Raw genomic sequence first — 17,700 nt, forward strand, 5'->3', positions numbered from 1 at the left:
CAATCCCAAATGCCCATTTGTCTCTTTGCCCGGCGAAAGCAAATGCTCTTATCGTGAACTCACTTGTCTGCATAACAGAATGCATCGCTTACTGATAACAATCACTTCTCGCAATCACACACACACAGAGAGGGGTACGACAGCGGAGAGTAAATCAATGTCAACAGTCATTGCACATTCATTGACGATTCATTTAGCCCCATCACAATGTTGTGCAAGAGGAAATGCTTTTCCATATCTTATATATTAGCTCATGAATAGCTTCACCTTATCTGTGGATGTAGCAGACACACAGACAATTGTACACATACCTGATATTAAAACATTGACACATGTTTACAACAGAGAACACAATACCGCACAATTTCAGCACTTCGGCTCATGTAAAGAAAAAAGGCAAACACTGTCCACATGTTGTTTTATTCTTTTGGCTCATCACGCCGGTGAGCCAGCGAGCAAGTCGACCAGCAGCAGCCGGAGCTAAGTGAATGCATGATAACATATTGGACTTGGTCGTCTTGCTTTTAACTGGCTGCCAACGGAGGCCGCCAGCAAGCGGCAAGGAGCCAAGCGAAGGCTGGACATGTGCATAGCTGGACATATGCACTGCCTTAGACAGACATAACACCCCCCACACACACACGGACACACACTATTTTGTTGTTTACAGCTTGCATTTGTGCATAGAAGTAACGTTAGGTGAATGTTATAGACAGCTACATCTTTATTTCAAGCGGCGTGATCACGTGTGAATGCTCATCTTCAGTATGACTAATGTGATGTTTGCGTGTTTGTGGTGCAAGCAGAAGCCGATAACTTCAAACATACATGCGTAGGTGTGGTTCACCTTTTGTGCATGTGTGTGAGCATGTGTTTGCTTGCACTAAATCCTACAGTAGGATTAACTGCTCGTGGGGGAGAAGACTTTGTTTTTTTTTTCATCGGGTAATGATATTAAAGGCTATTCATTACGAGCTAAGAATATAGGACAGTGGTGATTGAGTAGCTGGTCTCTCTCACAGCTCCAGAGCTAATCCTCTGACGAGATGCTAAAATCAGGTGGATATCAATACCAGTAGAAAGTCACACACACAGACACACTATGTATCTCCCCCTGCCTGATAATAATTATCTGTTAGTTCATGTCCACGTATTATATCAGTTTATACAAATACAAGTCGTTTCGCTTTTCCAAAACTGGCCTTTTGAATAAGCTTTGCCATGGCAACAGCTGCTTCCTGTGGAGGCAGGAAGTTTATTCTTACTGCTGTGTTTTATTTCCCATGACAAAGCTTCTTCAGTGAGATCCTGCCACTATTATGGGCGACTACAATTAAACAGGAGACAGCTTTTGAAGATGTGCTTGGAAGGATCGTGTTTTCTCTCTCTCTGTCCGTGTGTGTGTGTGTGTGTGTGTGTGTGTGTGTGTGTGTGTGTGTGGTGAAGATAAATAACATCATTACACTCACATTTGTTTGCAGGTTAAAGGTTCTCTTTACAACATTCACAACATGAATATAATAGTCGCAAACAAACTATTTGCGATGTAAAGATTAAGTTGAGCAATGTCTACCTCCATCTGTGCGTGTTGTAATCCATTATTTCTGTGTTTTGTTGCCATAGACTGTACACAGGAAGTGATCTAGTCACCTTTACTTTACCCATACGTTAGTGGACTGCAGTTTTGAAGCCTCAAGTTTGGTATTTTGGCTGTCGCCATCTTGTATTTTTTTCGCCGTTGCTGTATTGGCTTTTTTTTTGCAACCAGAAGCGACGCGAGGGGGTGTAGCAAAGTACAAGCACATGCTGAATAAGAAATGTGTATGCCAAAAAGGTTACAGTTCAATTGTATGCGCTGAAAACACACTGTGTAAGTAGTCGAAGTAAGGTAGAGTAAGGTTTTTTCTTTTCACGAGTTTTCCCCTGCTGGCCAGAAGAAAGAATGCACGTTGGTCTTACTTTTCAGACCACCTCTCCTCACTCTACTCATAAGGCGGTCTCAGCTGTTAAGGTCGTCTCTGCCAATGACATCGTGGCAGAAGTGCAGCGCCCTCTCTGCAATTCCTAACACTGCTCACTGTCGGCATGCTCTGAATTCCTTCGAGAGCTCTTTTAAAATCCTTTCATCTAACTATTGCTGCTCCTTTGCTCAGACTACAATATTCCTGCATGCTGCGAAAGCTTCCTCTAAATGTGTTTTTTTCTTTTTTTGTGATGACGACTGATGAATGCATCCGTGACAAACAGTGAAAGTGAGAGCGAGAGACCGAGAAAGAGAGAGAGGTAATGCACGAGGCCCCCACTGCTGTGTTAGCACACAAACAGGTTCACACTTTCTCAACATACACACTCACGCATTAACACCCTTAATTGGGGTAGCGGATATACAGTCACCCATTTAGCTGCACTGAGCTAAAGGCTGTGATGAGCCATGGAAACAACTTGCTTTCCCCCCCCTCCCACACACACTCACTGCGACAGTCTGAGACAGACACGGGAAGAGGCTGGATGGAAAACAACAGCGAGAAACATACTGTGGATCCATAAGGGATTTGGGCAACACTATTTTCATTTCAATCGTTTCATACTGCCAATTTGAATAGAAGAAAAAGCTGTAAAAATCTGTGTTTTCAGCCCTCGCTGGCTGTTTACACAGAGATCAAAAATCTGATGTATGATACCCAAGGGATACAAGTAATGACTAAAAATCTCAGTGAGTCACCGAATCTGCTCGAAACTGAAGGCTGTAGATAAGGAATTGGAGGCTTCAGACAAGAAATTACGAGAGCTTCCAGTATTCTCAAATCTGTTGTTGATGCCTGCAATCGTGCATGTTCAGAGTTATAGATAACACTTGCAATGTTCTTTCAAAGAATACTATTTTATGTGTGGTGCTCCTTAAAGCTATAACTTCGCTGCAACAATGTACATGTGCCACTGTAGTGATGTCATGGTAGCTTATTTATAAAGAAATGTCAGAATAACATGATAATGCAACTTGCTGGAAAACAGTAAAATAACGCTTACGAGGTACATTTGCGTGTGGTACTCATCCTTGTTTCTAAAAAACATTTCCTTATTTCCACAAACCACTCTTTATAGATATTTGTAGCTCTTGCTCGCCAAGGTGAAGCATATTCCAGAATAAAATGACAGTTATTAGCATTACTTTTGTGATTTGTAGAGTTTAAGGCTCAAAACATTGCTGTGAATATGACTAAAGCCAGTTGTGTGTTGCTTTGAAAGGCAGCCCAAATCTACTGTGAAAAGAAATGATACAGAGTTTGACATATTGCAGCACATAATCCTCAGCTTCTAAGGGGGGGAAAGTTATTAAAAAAGTGCCTCCCTGTTATGTTGCATTATGAGTTTTAGAAGTTATAAAGATTGGTGCTGAAAGTTGCAGTTCAGTTTTCCTTTTTCTTCCTTACAAAAATACAGCTCGGGTGGAAGTGCATGATGTATACTGTACACACATTATGTGTGTGTGTGTGTGTGTGTCAGGTGGTTTGAGACAATGCTGAGCCCAGCACAGCTCTAACAGACAGCCAGGGATCCGACTGTCACACCGACTTAACACAGCATCCAGTCTTAACGTCTCTTAAATTCTTCCCCTCGCTGTGTCAGAACACAGTGGAGGAAGCACAATATTATCACTAGAGAACACACATACACGTGCACACACAGTTGTGACTGGGCTGAAAAATGAGTTTGAACATTGAGCATGAGGAAACACCGGGCAGATCCCCTGTGATCGGTACAGATGTGTGTCAGGAGAAACATAACGCACCATTGGACCATTCGGACACACACAGTGGCTAATGCTATTAGAATCACTTCAGGGCAGGAGTCCCTTGAGAACACAACCACACACACGCACACACACACACACAGACACACACCTTTCAAGCATGTCTTCAGACACACACAGTCTCGTCAGCTATGTCAGCCAAAGCTTCATCCAGTGACCCGAGACAAACCAGTCTCGACACCTTTTGCTGAGTGATCAAAACACCACATTACTTTGTTACTGAGACTATCAACATATGAGTATCTATGAGAGAGAATTATGTATTTATAAAGCAGCCGGTGACAGAACCTGTGGCCGAATAAGATGGCTGCTCCACAGCACTATGAATAGCGTTCCAAAACATGATTGTGAGACTCTCCCGGAGAAAAACATAATTCCCACTCTTCAACTTTACATTGCCAAGTAAACCCCAATATGTCTGCTTTAGTGCCACAGTGAAATGTAAATATATCAACATAAATGGAGTATGGAGCGTGATGAAACACCTTTATTGCACATTGGAAATGGGTTTGGATCACATTTACAAGACAGCTCAAAAGTAATCGCTGCTTGTAGAAGTTAATTGCTCATTATCATTTTCGCACCATTGTTTTCTTTTCAGTTGGAACACGTTCTACATTTCGCCGGCCTGGCGTTATGTCTTTTTTTGCAGCACCGCAAAATATGGATCAATGTGTTTCACTATAGAATAAAGCTTAAGAGATCTAAAGCAGGATATGCAATCAGTAAATCAGTGTCACTGTCTGGCTCAGTCATCGCTGCCGGAGCAGGACACCTCGAATATGTCTCCTCGGAAAGCAAGCGAGGCGGAGGACAAGTAGCCTCCACGCTATCGCTGACGGGCTGTCACAGGCAGCATGCACGGCCTCCAGTCATTTAAAAGCTTTCATACGTCCGATTTTAGGTGCGATCGGAGACGTCAGGCGGCGTCACCATCACAGACACCCAGAGCTCCGCATCAATTCACTGATGACTTTCAGCAACAAATGAGATGGCAACTTTTAGAAGATATTAAAGAGAGCTGAAGTCAGGACAAAAATATGTTAATGCTAAATGTTTAAGTGCAATTCCAAAATCCGCTGTATTTTGTTTGAAAGGTACATAAAGACTGAACTGAGCCCTCCAAAATCCTCTTATAAATCGTGCTGCTCTTCATTGCCTTACAGTGAAATAAAGAAGAAGAAAATGCAACTTCTGGGAGAAGTCGCTCTGAACTGAACAGCGCTCTTCAAAAGCACCGCCCTCCCAAGCTTTACGCTCCCAAAATAAGGTAAAGGTTGCGACAGATTTCATTAACATAATGTTGTATATACCAGTTACACACATAAAAAGGTAGGATTAGTTCAATCCAGGAAATACTGCATCACCATTATCACAGTATTGTAGTACATATTCATGTGTTACCTTCAGTGTTCTGTGCTCGTGTCAAATCTGGTAGTTTGTATTTCTGTCCAGAAATAAGTTGAAATATCCACATGCAGTGCAGGGAGCTGGGTTGTTAACCCGCAGCCACAGCCAGACCCGTCAAGGTATTTCAGCTGCTAGGTGACATATGGGTGTCAGATCCATCTCCTGCTTCTGCCAGTATAATCCTGACTCGGCAGAATAGCCAGATTGGCCCAGACATTTTTTATGGATCACAGACCAGCCGAGTGGGCAGATTTACTCCAAACAGCCATATGCTCTGTGGAAACAACATCTCACTGGTCCACACGGAAATTACAGGTTGTCTCATTCTTGGGTAATTCTAATGTGTGACTATATGCCGTAGTTTAAATGATTACTACGTTTGGATCATCGTCACAGGGCTGTTGAAGTCGAACAATTTGACATTGAAGCATCGAAGCAAATGACTCCTGCTTGGGTGTTGTTCATCCGTGCCGTTACCAGAGAGAATCGACCATCGACTCAGTGAGCTCATGACAGAAATAACCTTAATGATCCGACTTCACGTGAAATCGTTTCGCGGCGGCTCCGGACACAAGATGTTCGTAGGAGCAAAAGCCGCCAAAGACACATGATGCTGAAACGAAGCCTGAGTGGTCAAACATTTTGTAAGACTAAGAGTTGTTCGTCTTGGGAACTGGACAATACGGCTACACATGTTATCACAATATATATTTGTAAATTATAATCTGGCTTTATTTACTGTTCTTTGGACAGAACCCTGAATAAATCACAAGCTTAATTATGGTAAATAATATACAGTTCATTGTAATCGAGCCGGTCTTTTGGACTTTCAAATGGTTATCGGAGCAAAAGGATCAAAAGGTGATTGTGAAACAAATCATTTTGTAACGGTCAAAACCATTTACCCACCGTTTTACGTAAATGTTACATATTCCGCTATAAGGGGAAGGTTCCAGATTTTGTAGGATCATTTTATCATGAAAGCTCTTAGGGTCGTCTAAGTTTGAATCTCTTGTCCGTTCGTTGTCTCTTCATGTGTCAATAGTAAGTCAACTTCCCTTCAGTCAAACTTTTGTAGGTTTTGAACAGTTGGGAGTTTTTGGCAATTCATATTTTATGATCTGAGGAGTGGAAGGAAGATTTGCTTTGATCCTTCTTTAATCTCTTGCTTCCTTTTGGAATTTTAAATTTCCAGCTTCCATTTCAGTTCCTTAATCTGTTTTGATTTCTCCCCCTCCGCTCTATCTCATCTTCCTCTTCCCTCTGCTGCCCCTTTACCCTTCCTCTCCCTTTCTCCTCTACCCCTCTACGTCGTCCTCCTTTTCTCAAACGCTCTCCCTCAGTCTCTCTCTTCCTATGATGAAGAGGGTATTGAGCTCTGTGTCAGAAATCATCTTTAGTGGCTGCCAGTCGATTACACTGGAGCAGTGGCCCCATCAGCCTAATCTGTTTTAACAGCATTAGCTTTTGCCAAGCAGCAGGGACCATCAACGTGCATGCAGTTTGAGCGAAGATCAAGCGCTTCTGTGTGTCTTTAAGTCAGCGTGAGGGCTCTGTTGTGTGACATGCTACTGTATCACTGACATGTAATACAATGCTCTGCCCTGTGAATCGGATCAAAGTTGTTAGCATGAGCATCAAGCCAACAGCTTTTGAGAGTCTGTGTCATGCTAAACGTTCAGGAGTATTAATATGAATTCAATGGGTGGCGAGAGGACAGGCGGGCTCGAAAATGAGCTGGAGAGAAGTGAGTGGAGGATCGGATCTAAGCGACCATGCTGCACCGCACAGAGGCAGAATAGAGGTTAACTAAACAGCACATACAAAGATCTATTCAGGAGTGGACTTTGTAGTCGTGCTCTATTGTACTAGCTATACAACTAGCTCCCTTTTCACTTCAAAGTTTTTGTAATAACGAGTTGAATATGGTTTTTAAACATTGTTTGATTTAGCGTTCATGTCAGTTCAGCTTTTGTTCAACTTGGGGGTATTCTCATGAACCTCATTGGGCATTTTGTGTTTTGACTTCCGGTTGAAGGCAGCAAGGTGTTGCCAATAGCGTCGCCATGTCGTGTCGCCTTTCTCTTGCAGCTTTAGTCTGTCACTCACTCCCTATTACCAGCCATGTTAGTGCTGCATTGTCAGCTCCCAACTGTATTACTAACAGAGCTGTGTTACTTTTTTCTTTTTCGATTGAGTCCGTGTTAACTCAAGCTGCCAGAGGACCCGCAGGCTCTTAATGTATTATACATTCTGGATTCAACGGGACCTGCAACATGTGAGTCTCTTAAACAGTGATTCACTAATTCAGACTCTTTCAATTAGCCTAAAATCAAAGGCTGAATGAAGTATTTTTCGAAACCGTGATCAAAAGGTCACAATCACACGATTTGTGTTGTCTGCATATTCTGTTTAACATGATTCATGACGAGTGTAGAGGGCAGGAAGTAGAACTGACACTACGAGTGATCCGCACAGGAAGAAATAAACTGCTGTCACGAGCTGGTTATCGCCACATTTATTACCATCTTCTGATGTGTTGCTGTGTGTGTATACGTATCAGTGTAAGTGGTGTGTGTGTGTGTGTGTGTGTGTGTGTGTGTGTGTGTGTGTGTGTGTGTGTGGAAGGGATGGGTGGGGGGGGCAGGGGCTCTGTGGAAGTGTGTGTGCCATTGACTGATTTATAACAGGCTCCCCCAGCTTCCCAACACAAATCCATATTGGCGAGGGAGGGGAGGTCCAATAATGCTGCCAATGATTTACTATTAGAGCTCTTGCTGTCATTCTTTCACCCTGATAAATGACATGCATTTCCCTCGGGCCGCCCGTGTGTGAGGCAGGGGGAGCTCACTTGTAGGCGTGCCCAAATAAAACAAACGGTCAATCTCATAGGCCGACGTGCCGAGTGCTTCTACATCACAGAAGCCTGTCAGCTTTTGTGAGTGTGTGTGTGTGTGTGTTTTCAGGCTCCGAATCAGATCAAGCACTTGTCTACTGTTTGCCGACTACCCTGACAGTGACAGGGGGACTGAGGAAGATCAATTGACGTTAGGAACAGACTGCTGCACGGACGCAGGTTCATTGTCTGAGTCCACGCGCGTGCGTGTGCGTGTGCGTGTGCGCGTGTGCGTGTGTGTGTTCCTGCCTTTCCATCAGACTTTGTCTTCGTTATATAAATCTCGTCTACACACACAACGTCAGTAGTGAACATAAATGACGGCAGCGGGTGCCATCATTGTCAGAGGTGTTCTTGATTGGCCAGAAGCTACAATGGTCTCCCTAATCTAAATGACGAGAGCGACTGTGTGATTTAGTTTAAGCTGTCGGCCTCTCCCGCTTGAAGTTTAACCGAATCATACTTGTTGAGAACATGTAGCTTTTGGATTTTCCAACATCATCGTCTGTGAGGGGACGCGACTCTACTCGGTTCTATCAGGTTGCGTTTGATTGGATTCTATTGAAAGTGAGCTAAAAGCGTCATTGCCGTGAGATCAAAAGAATTACTTCAATAAGGTAAATGTGGGCTTTACATGGAAAACAGGAAGGGGAGGAGAAGAGAGTGAAGAAGGGGGAAGGGCTGAGGGAGCAGTAACGGCTATTCCTCTTTGAGGCTCTCCTCATCTCTTCTCCTCCCGTCTCTTCACAGCCTCCTCCCTCTCCCGTTAGAAATCTCTTTCCAGTTGCTTTCACGCTCTGGCAGGAAGCTGCCGTTCAAGGTTCATTTTAAAGTTTGAAAATTCGGAGAGAAATGGCGGGATGTGATGTACATGAGCACATTTTGGTGTGTCTGTGTGAGAGAGAGAGAAAGAGAGAGAGAGAGAGAGAGAGAGAGAGAGAGAGAGAGAGAGAGAGAGAGAGAGAGAGAGAGAGAGAGAGAGAGAACCTTGATATTAAACCCGAGGAGTAGTGCATGTCCGTGTGTTTCATGCATACATTATGTATGTTTCTGAGTGTGTTTATGCTCACATGTGTGCGTTTCTTAATAATAACTTCTGTCCAATCTGAAGCATAAGAAGGAAAGAGCTCGGATAAAAGGAGACAGAGAATAGCACTCGGGGTAACTGTTTACGACCAGCGATTTGAAAGGCATCACAGAACATTATACTGTAAGCAAGAGATGGAGAGGGAAGGGTGAAGAGGAAATTGAGAGACAAAGGGGGTGGAAAAATATATTGAATCAGCAAAATAATAAAGAGGCTTGTGAGAGGTTAGAGAGGAAGAGCAATGAGCAAAGTGTGGAGAAAACATGATGATGAAAGAAGAGTCAGAGGGCGAAAAACTTGAGTGAGAGGCGACTGAGGCCAGAAGACATAGCAAGAGGGAAGGCTGTAAGCAAGGACGACACAGAAAAGGGAGGAGAGGAGAGCGCTGAGGAGGAGGAGGAAAACAGACAGACAAAAAGGAAAGGAGAAAAATGGAGAGCTGAATTGTTTCAGAACAGTTGTGGCTTCTTCTCATGCAAAAAGAGATGCATCAGTGATCGAAATATAATATTAAACTGCACTCACACACTGAAACATACAGCACTTTAATGGGAATATGTAATGGTATGTGGATGTGTAATGCTAATGCGCGCGCGCGCACACACACACACACACACACACACACACACACACATACACACACAGTGTTTCAAACAAACGCCGAAATAAGAATCGACCACTCTTTTCCCTCTTCTCAAACCATAGAGCTCGAAGGAAGCCAAGCAGGCTCCTAATTACCTCATTTACATAAACATGCACATTGTGCAAGTGAGGGAAGGGGGTTGTGGAAAATGGAAGAGAAGAGGGGGAGCGTGGGGGGGGGATTCACCTGGTGGAAAGATGAGGGAGCGAGATAGAGAGATGTAATTTAGCACCCAAAAAAAAGTGCAACCAAAGAAAAGAACTTGAAAACTTGTCTTCCTTCCCTATACTCTGCTGTTTTTGTCCTCTCTCCATCCTCCTCTTCTTTCCTTTTTTAGCATTGGCTGTGTGCTATACATTCTTTGCCCCCCTCTCTTTTCTGCTCCTCTTGCCATACTGTAGGTAGTTTAATGCCAACAGCCATTATTCTCTTCCTCTCCCACGTCGTGTCCCTCGCTCTCCTCCTCCACTTGCAGCGCTGCCTTCGCCGTCATTTCCCTCCCGTCTCTCACATCCCTCCCTTCACTACTCCTCTCTTCCTCTCCTCCTTTCCTCGCAGAGTGCTGTGTCAGGTCTTTTCACCCTCAGCAGTGTGAAATGAGATTTGAATATGGCACTTGGAGCATACATGCACACACACACACACACACACAAGACTCATATACACAAAGAGAAGTCCGCTCGTAAACATGAAGGGCTACTTGAGTGCATACTCGCATGTCAAGGAAGAGGAGAGGGAACGGGTGAAGGGAGGACGCAGGGAGGAAGATGAAGGTGTGCAGAGGAGAGGAGGGAGACGTAACGAGCAGAGGAAGAGCGGAATGAGCCGCTGTAGAACCATGAACATAAAGAAGGGATCAGCCGGAGAGAGAAAATGTGTGAAACGGGTGAAAACTGAAGCACTGATATAGGGGATCAAGTGGAGAAAAAAAATGGGCAGAACGGTGAGAGGAAGGGACTTTCATTAAAATGCATTAACCTTCTTGTTTGCCCGTTTCTTTGCATTTTGAGTGGAAAGCCTCACATGCGAGAGAGGGAGAGGCTGGAATCGAGAGGAGAGCTGAACTGAGCTGAGCATGAAATGGCCATGAAGTGTCAAGTGCTGGCCTCCTCTCCAGAGAAAAAGTAGGGAGAGATAAGAAGGTCGCAGCGTGTGTGTGTGTGTGTGTGTGTGTGTGTGTGTGTGTGTGTCAGGGGAGGGCGGTATACCACTTCCATCACAGTCACCGCTGTCACATTTGGCCACGTCTTTACCACAATAAACACGCACACACACACACATTTTGGTTTTGCAAACACACGAGGACAAGGGAGGAACAACAGCCGGTGAACTATGTCGCTCCCACACAGTTTCTACTGTCTATAAGTATCACTTCTGCAGTGTGTCCACACAGGCACCGCTGCAGCGGCAGCAGCAGCAGCAGCAGCAGCAGCAGCAGCAGCAGCAGCAGCAGCAGCAGCAGCAGAGCCCTCAACAGATCATTTCCACCGTCTATTTTTGCCTGAGAAAAAAAAGAAAATAGGCAACACACTCTGAATCTCTTCGCCCTCAGCCGAGCCACCGCTGCTCACATGCAGAGAGATTAACCCAAGGCACACCAGCTCAAGACGATTCTTCTGTACACGTCTGTGATCTGGACCAAAGACCTCAAGCCTCACTTTCTTTAAGCCTGAAACTGTCAAAGGAGCTTCATGTGTAACACCATTGTTGGCGTGTTCATCAACGCAGCAATGCGAAAAACATCCTGGAAACTAAGCATTTGTCTTACACAAAGTTTTTTTTCAAGCAGTCTGTACAGAGAAGGAATAATGAGGGACTGCAGGAACAAGCAGGCGCGATGGCCTTTGACCCGAGCGCTGTGCAGAGGGAGGAGTACTTCAGGGAGATGGAGACAGGTCGCCAGAGAAAGAGAAGAGGAGTGAACTATTCTGTGATGCTGATGATGCAAGAGATGGGAAACCTTTGGTTGTGATGCATTGTTTCTCATGTCCCTCGATGTCCCCTTGCTTTGGTCAGTGTAATGGATGGAGCAGCAGCGTTAGCTATGAGCAGAGGGACGTACGTGGTCCAGTACCAATGCTTAGGAATTACCAAAGAGGTATAATCCAACAACCTTAAACAAACACAAGCCATGCTTCCTTTGACATGCACACATGTATACTGTGTTCATTTTCTTTCCATTCTTTCTTTTGTTGTCTGTCTTATGCATATTTCATGTTTATACTAATAATTTTTCCCCATTAGAAATTTGTGCAAAATGAGCCAATGAACTGAATCCGCTTCAAAGAGTGCATTCATTTAAAAAAAAGGACTGATGCATGAATGGTTAAAAGCATCAATCCCCATTTTTGGCTCCATATCTTCCAGAGCACCAGTCCTGCCTTCGACCACAACACTTATTTAAAGACGTGGTTGTCAAACAGTTTGGTTATTTTCCGCCTCTCAAAAACATTTACAAACCGGTTGTGTTGGCTTTTTAGTGTGACTGTGGCCCACTGCGCTCGATCACTACTCATATGCTTCCTCCTCCTCGTTGCTCTGGACTCTACTGTTGCAACAGTTGTGTTGCCAGTAAGGCATGAAAGCGGACACAGCGAAAAGACAAGTGTTCTGAGAAGTTTGGCAACATATTTAGTGGAGAATGTTGGTTCAAGTTTTGATTTCCCTAAAAGGAAGAATGTAAGTCACTGGTCACGATGCTTGAAGCAAATATTTTATGAAACCTTAAAAATGCATCTTATTATGTTTTACAAACTCATTAAACTTCCCTCCATACTTTGAACTTTATTCCATTTAAACTGTATTGTGATTTTCTAGAGAAGAGCAAGCTCTCCCTCTACTTCCAATCTCAAATCTTCAATAAATAGCAGGTAGATTTGCTAAAATTGATCCAGTTCCTTTCACGAAAAACTTTGAGTGGCCGTTCAAAATGTGCGAGTCTCATTTTTAGGTCGGTTCTTTTTTAAATGTTTTATCTCAGATAAAATTGTATTTTAAATATTTCTTGTAACTGTGAATTCATATGTATGTTGCTAAACTCAATAACAAGAACAATAGTTATATGTTCATAAAACATTAACTTCTGAATAACAGTGATTCATCAGGTTGTCCCGCCGCATTAGACAGCACCACGACAGCAGTAGACCCGAGTCTAAATGATCAGCGTGACTAATCTCTCATGAGGGAATCCCAACACACAAAGCCCCGACTGCTCAGCCCGGATGTAAAGCGATCTGTCAGAACTAGTCTTTCTGTGACAAAGACACACTGTTCAATATTTAATTATCTGCTTCTCTTCACTGTCTCCTATTTTCCTCAAGGACTCTGGAAGTTGGACTTCTTCTATTATCAAAGATCAACGTTCTTGTTCCAGTCTAATCCCACAGACTGACATGCCAAGCCAATAATACCCAAAGACATATGCATTTAAATGATATTCTATATCTATTTGCATGTGGTCTGGACCAACCTTAATGAAGTAATGCGTTACATATGTTTTGGAATGGTTGCTAAAAGTCCATCTTGCAGCAAAACGCTGCGTTGGGCTCTGCATTAGCGTTCTGCTTTTGCTTGGCTGATCTTTAATTTCAGCTGCTGCGATATGGTTGTCCGCCCTCAGTGATGAGGTTATATTGGTATTAATGTGGCACACAGGTGGGACGGTAGAGCGGGGAAGTCCTGTCAGCAACAAATTTACTTTAATACTCCCATCTGGAACCCAAATCTTCACTGAAACACTATATTATATATATATATATATATATATATATATATATATATATATATATATATATATATATATATATATATATATATATATATATATATGCTCTATCTTTCTTCTAACTCTGTCTCTCAAACGATAACTCCACATGATTGTATTCCCCTCTTCCTGCAGTGTCTACCTCTCACCTAATTTTACTCAATATACAAATACGGCACTGAATACACATTGGTTGGTTGGTGTGTGTGTGTGTGTGACCATGCCCTCTCGTCAACACATGATATATACTTAGAGCTCTCTCTCTCTCCCTCTCTCTCTCTATTAAAGCTCGTATTCATCTTTCGCCGGCAAATGTTGCTTTACAATTAACAATCTAGAGAGCGTTCATACATTTCTGTTAAACAGCTCTCTGCAAGTTTCCACCTCGGCTCCTTTTAAAGCGTAGCGTCTCTTTTATTTCTAGAATATCATGTAATAAATCACGATTAATACTTTTAATAACTATTGATTTATAGCGTAATAATTTGTACATTGTCTTAGTGATATCTTGTTCCAAATTATTACCTCTATGACTCCAAAACCAAAGTGCTCCGTCACTTAATTTTTATCCAAGTATTAAAGGATGGCAGAATCTTATTTTGCAGATCTCAACGATGATCTATTGCGCGGTCACCCATCTCTGGAAGGGCTGAATAAGAACGTGCAACATCGATTCAATTCCTTTTGAACCCAAATTATGTCCCGTTGTTAGCACATTACATCATTGCAGACAGGGCAGCTAGCTAAATCTTGTATTTATGTCAACTGTCTAAGACAATTCTATTTAATCTATTAAGGAATCATTTTCAAAAAGTGATTTGGTTTTCATGAAACCAATGTTTGTGTGCTGTAGTCAAGTTAAGATTTTGGGATGAATTATAATAAAACAGCCATGATGCCATCGTGTTGCGTCTCCCGTTGTGTCTTTACCCGCTTCCACGCGCAGTCAAGTCAACATGAGGATAACAACAGCCCGCTCCCTGACACACTTCCATTTCACCGCTGAGAGCTCGAATAAGGGTCTTCTAGATAAAGAAATGGTGTCACTTCATACGTTGTCAACCTGCCGCAGGTATTTGTCTACACCAGAATATAATTAGCCTTCTGTTCGGGATCGCTCCCCACTCTCTCTCTCTCTCTCTCTCCCTCTCGCGCCACACAGCTTTGCTTATGCAGAACAAAACATCTTCATCTCTTCCCTCAGACAAAAGTTACATTACCTTGCTAATTAGCTAAAGCAGATAAATCAGCTAATATGCTAATCCTAGAAAATCCACAGTGTTGTTGCCCCTTTTCAGCTTCTTGCAGAGGTAGCTGACGCCTTCCAGGAGAAGACTGAAGGTCAAACTGAGGTAAAGAGAGAGGGAGAAGGAAAGAAAGAAAGAGGCAGAGAGAAACAGATGAGGGATCCCAGGGACTCACGGGAGAGAAGGATCAAAGGCAGTGTGCCATGCCGTGGAGTGAGAAAATACGCTCGGCGTAAGAGACAAAAGGGAGCTTGTGAAACTCCAAAGGAGGACGGATGGCACGCAGCTTGAAGGACTAAGAAGTGATGTTTGAGGCCTCTAAAACAGTTATTGAGAGAGGCCTCTCAAAAAGGTTTATGTCCCTGACAATGCTGACGATTCTGAGCCATGTTTTATCCTCAGCTGCAGGCGGACAATTTAAACACATTTTATGAAGTCTCGTTATGAATCCTGTGGAGTTATTTTGGCTCTGATGGAGTCCAAACCAGACGGATCCATAAAATGAATTGTTAAACAAATACAACTGAAAGAGGGGGTGGGTTATAAATATAATTTGAATAATTACACCATGAGTTTTGCTTAAAGCAGTGAATCACATTTCCACATGCTGAAAAGGATGCAGTAGAAACAGAAGCTGTGTGCTTAGTGTTCTAAGATGGAGCCATGAATAAATGAACATGGGGACAAAAATAATAGTACAGTATGTCGCATTCGTGAGTTGTTAGTCATTCAGTATCGCCATTGTTAATTTACAACGCATCGCCTCACACGCAAAGTAGCGCGGCACAAATCTGTATTTTCTGCACGGCATTATGATTACTACTATGTGTCATATGTCAATTTCATCTGTTCCTTCCAACTACTTACAGTATAATGCCATGTGACCTTTAACCAGCCACGAGCCTTCATGTAAGTGACGCCGCTTCATGCTCAGGTGCTCATTTAGATGAATCATCCATGTCCCACTTGCTGTGCGTTACATAACTTCATAACAGAAAGGCTGCTGTGGATGTTCAAATACGGCGACTCAAAGTAAGAGTCGGTGTTTCCGCCGTGTCTGTGAGCTGAACATTTTTGGGAACACAAAATTATTCCAGCTCATCGCGGTCCAACTGATCAAACAATACAAGACGGAGGAGCCGACCGCCATGAAGCGGGAACGCCTCGTGGTAATGAACTACGGCTCGCTCCAACAAAGAGGAAGACATGAGGAAGAAACTCCTTTTAAGATGAAAGTTTAAAATCAAAGCAGGACTTTCTTTGATATAGTAAATTAAAGCAATTATATTAAGGAGTCCCATGAGGTTAATACTCTTGAGTGTCTTACAAGGAAAATTACACCAATCTGAGAAAATGCACATGAAAATTGTTGTTTAATAATTTAGAAAATGTATAAAAAGGAAAAGAAAACTCTTCTACATCTAGACTCATATATATATGTTTCATACTTTTAAATAGTTTTCTTTTAAATAAATCATGTTGGCTCTTGTTGTACATTGTCCTAGTAGCATGACATACTTTTCACATATTACATATAAGTTCAGCCCAGTTTTCATACAATTGTTCATTTTTCCTTAAATCATATGAATTCCCTAACGTGAAGGGTTTTTTTATTACAAAAATGATCCAATTTTTCCACAGGGAGGATTCAGTTTTAAACTCGTCAGAGCGAGCGGAGAAGCATGAGAGACAGGCCGAGTGACAGGAACAAAGAACAGAAGACAGCCAACTCGAAAGGAGAGTTTATAGAAATCAAGAAACAGACAGACAGAAAAAAAAGTTTGATAGCAGGTTGGGAGAATAATTGAAAAAAAAAAAAAAAGCGTAGAGAGAGCGGCAGAGATTTTGTGACAGCGGACGAAGAGGCCGCTCCACACTGTTAGGCATCAGCTCCCTCAGGAGTGCTCGAATGCATTAGGCTCGTCCACTGGGAAGCAGTCAAGTGATTAGCTGCACTTCAGCTCCAAGACGGGAACTAGTCGAGACCCAGCACACATCCTTCACATCCACACAAACACACATCTGGATGTGCTGATTAGAGGAGGTATTCCTCTGATAAGGCTGCACCTGAAAGTCTGGACGATTAAGACTTTGAGTAAAGAGACACACACGTTGACGCCAGCACTGAATACTGTGTTAAAAGAGACCACATTATCCGACTGTAGAACTGCAACCTGATGCAAAAAAATGACATTTACTTAGTGATTCCACTTCTAGTGGTAATATACAATTGCATTGCTCGAATAATAATTGGTTCCCTATAAGCTTTGCTTTCTGTCGGCACAAAGGAATCGCGCCAACATTGCGCAACTTACACGGGAGGAGGATAGTGCTGGTGTTGTGCCCAGAAGCCATCGGTAGTGATCCTAAGTAACCAAACTGTATCAATGTCAGATAATTTCCCCTCGTGGTGGAAATGGTTGCTGGTGGAACAACCAAAGTAACGCGTGAAAAACTAAACGCGATGTCTCCTGTGATGCTGCTAGATTCTGAGAAAAATGGAAAGTGATCCGGTTGTTTTTGTAATAACAATAATAATATCACTTGAAATCACACCGACATACTTCGATTGCTACTTCAACTTGTACTCCACCACATTTAAGAGGAGAACAAAAATATAGTGAAAGAATGTAAAAAATGACATTCAGTCAATTTTGAAAGTATTCTACTCACCTGCAGGTTTCTTTATGAAAAAAATAAACGGGCATCACATCGAGGGGCTTTGGATCCAACCCAAACACACCTCAACCTGTTCAACCTCGATCGACATAAACTAGCTCCATCATTCAGGCAAACAAGTCAGAAAAGATCAATAGAGATACTGAGAGTATAATTCACACTGG

At 42.8% G+C, this 17,700-nt stretch overlaps 1 protein-coding gene across 5 annotated transcripts in view; it reads right to left on the minus strand.

Annotated features, from left to right (window-relative positions):
• The window catches only part of cacna1ia (calcium voltage-gated channel subunit alpha1 Ia), a 135,929-nt gene that overhangs the window by 102,108 nt on the left and 16,121 nt on the right, over positions 1–17,700 (minus strand). The gene's annotated exons all lie outside the window — the stretch shown is intronic.

The sequence above is a fragment of the Clinocottus analis genome, unplaced genomic scaffold (assembly GCF_023055335.1).
Source record: "Clinocottus analis isolate CAN_PGR_092001 unplaced genomic scaffold, fCliAna1.0.p SCAF_16, whole genome shotgun sequence".
NCBI classification, from domain to species: Eukaryota; Metazoa; Chordata; class Actinopteri; order Perciformes; family Cottidae; genus Clinocottus; species Clinocottus analis.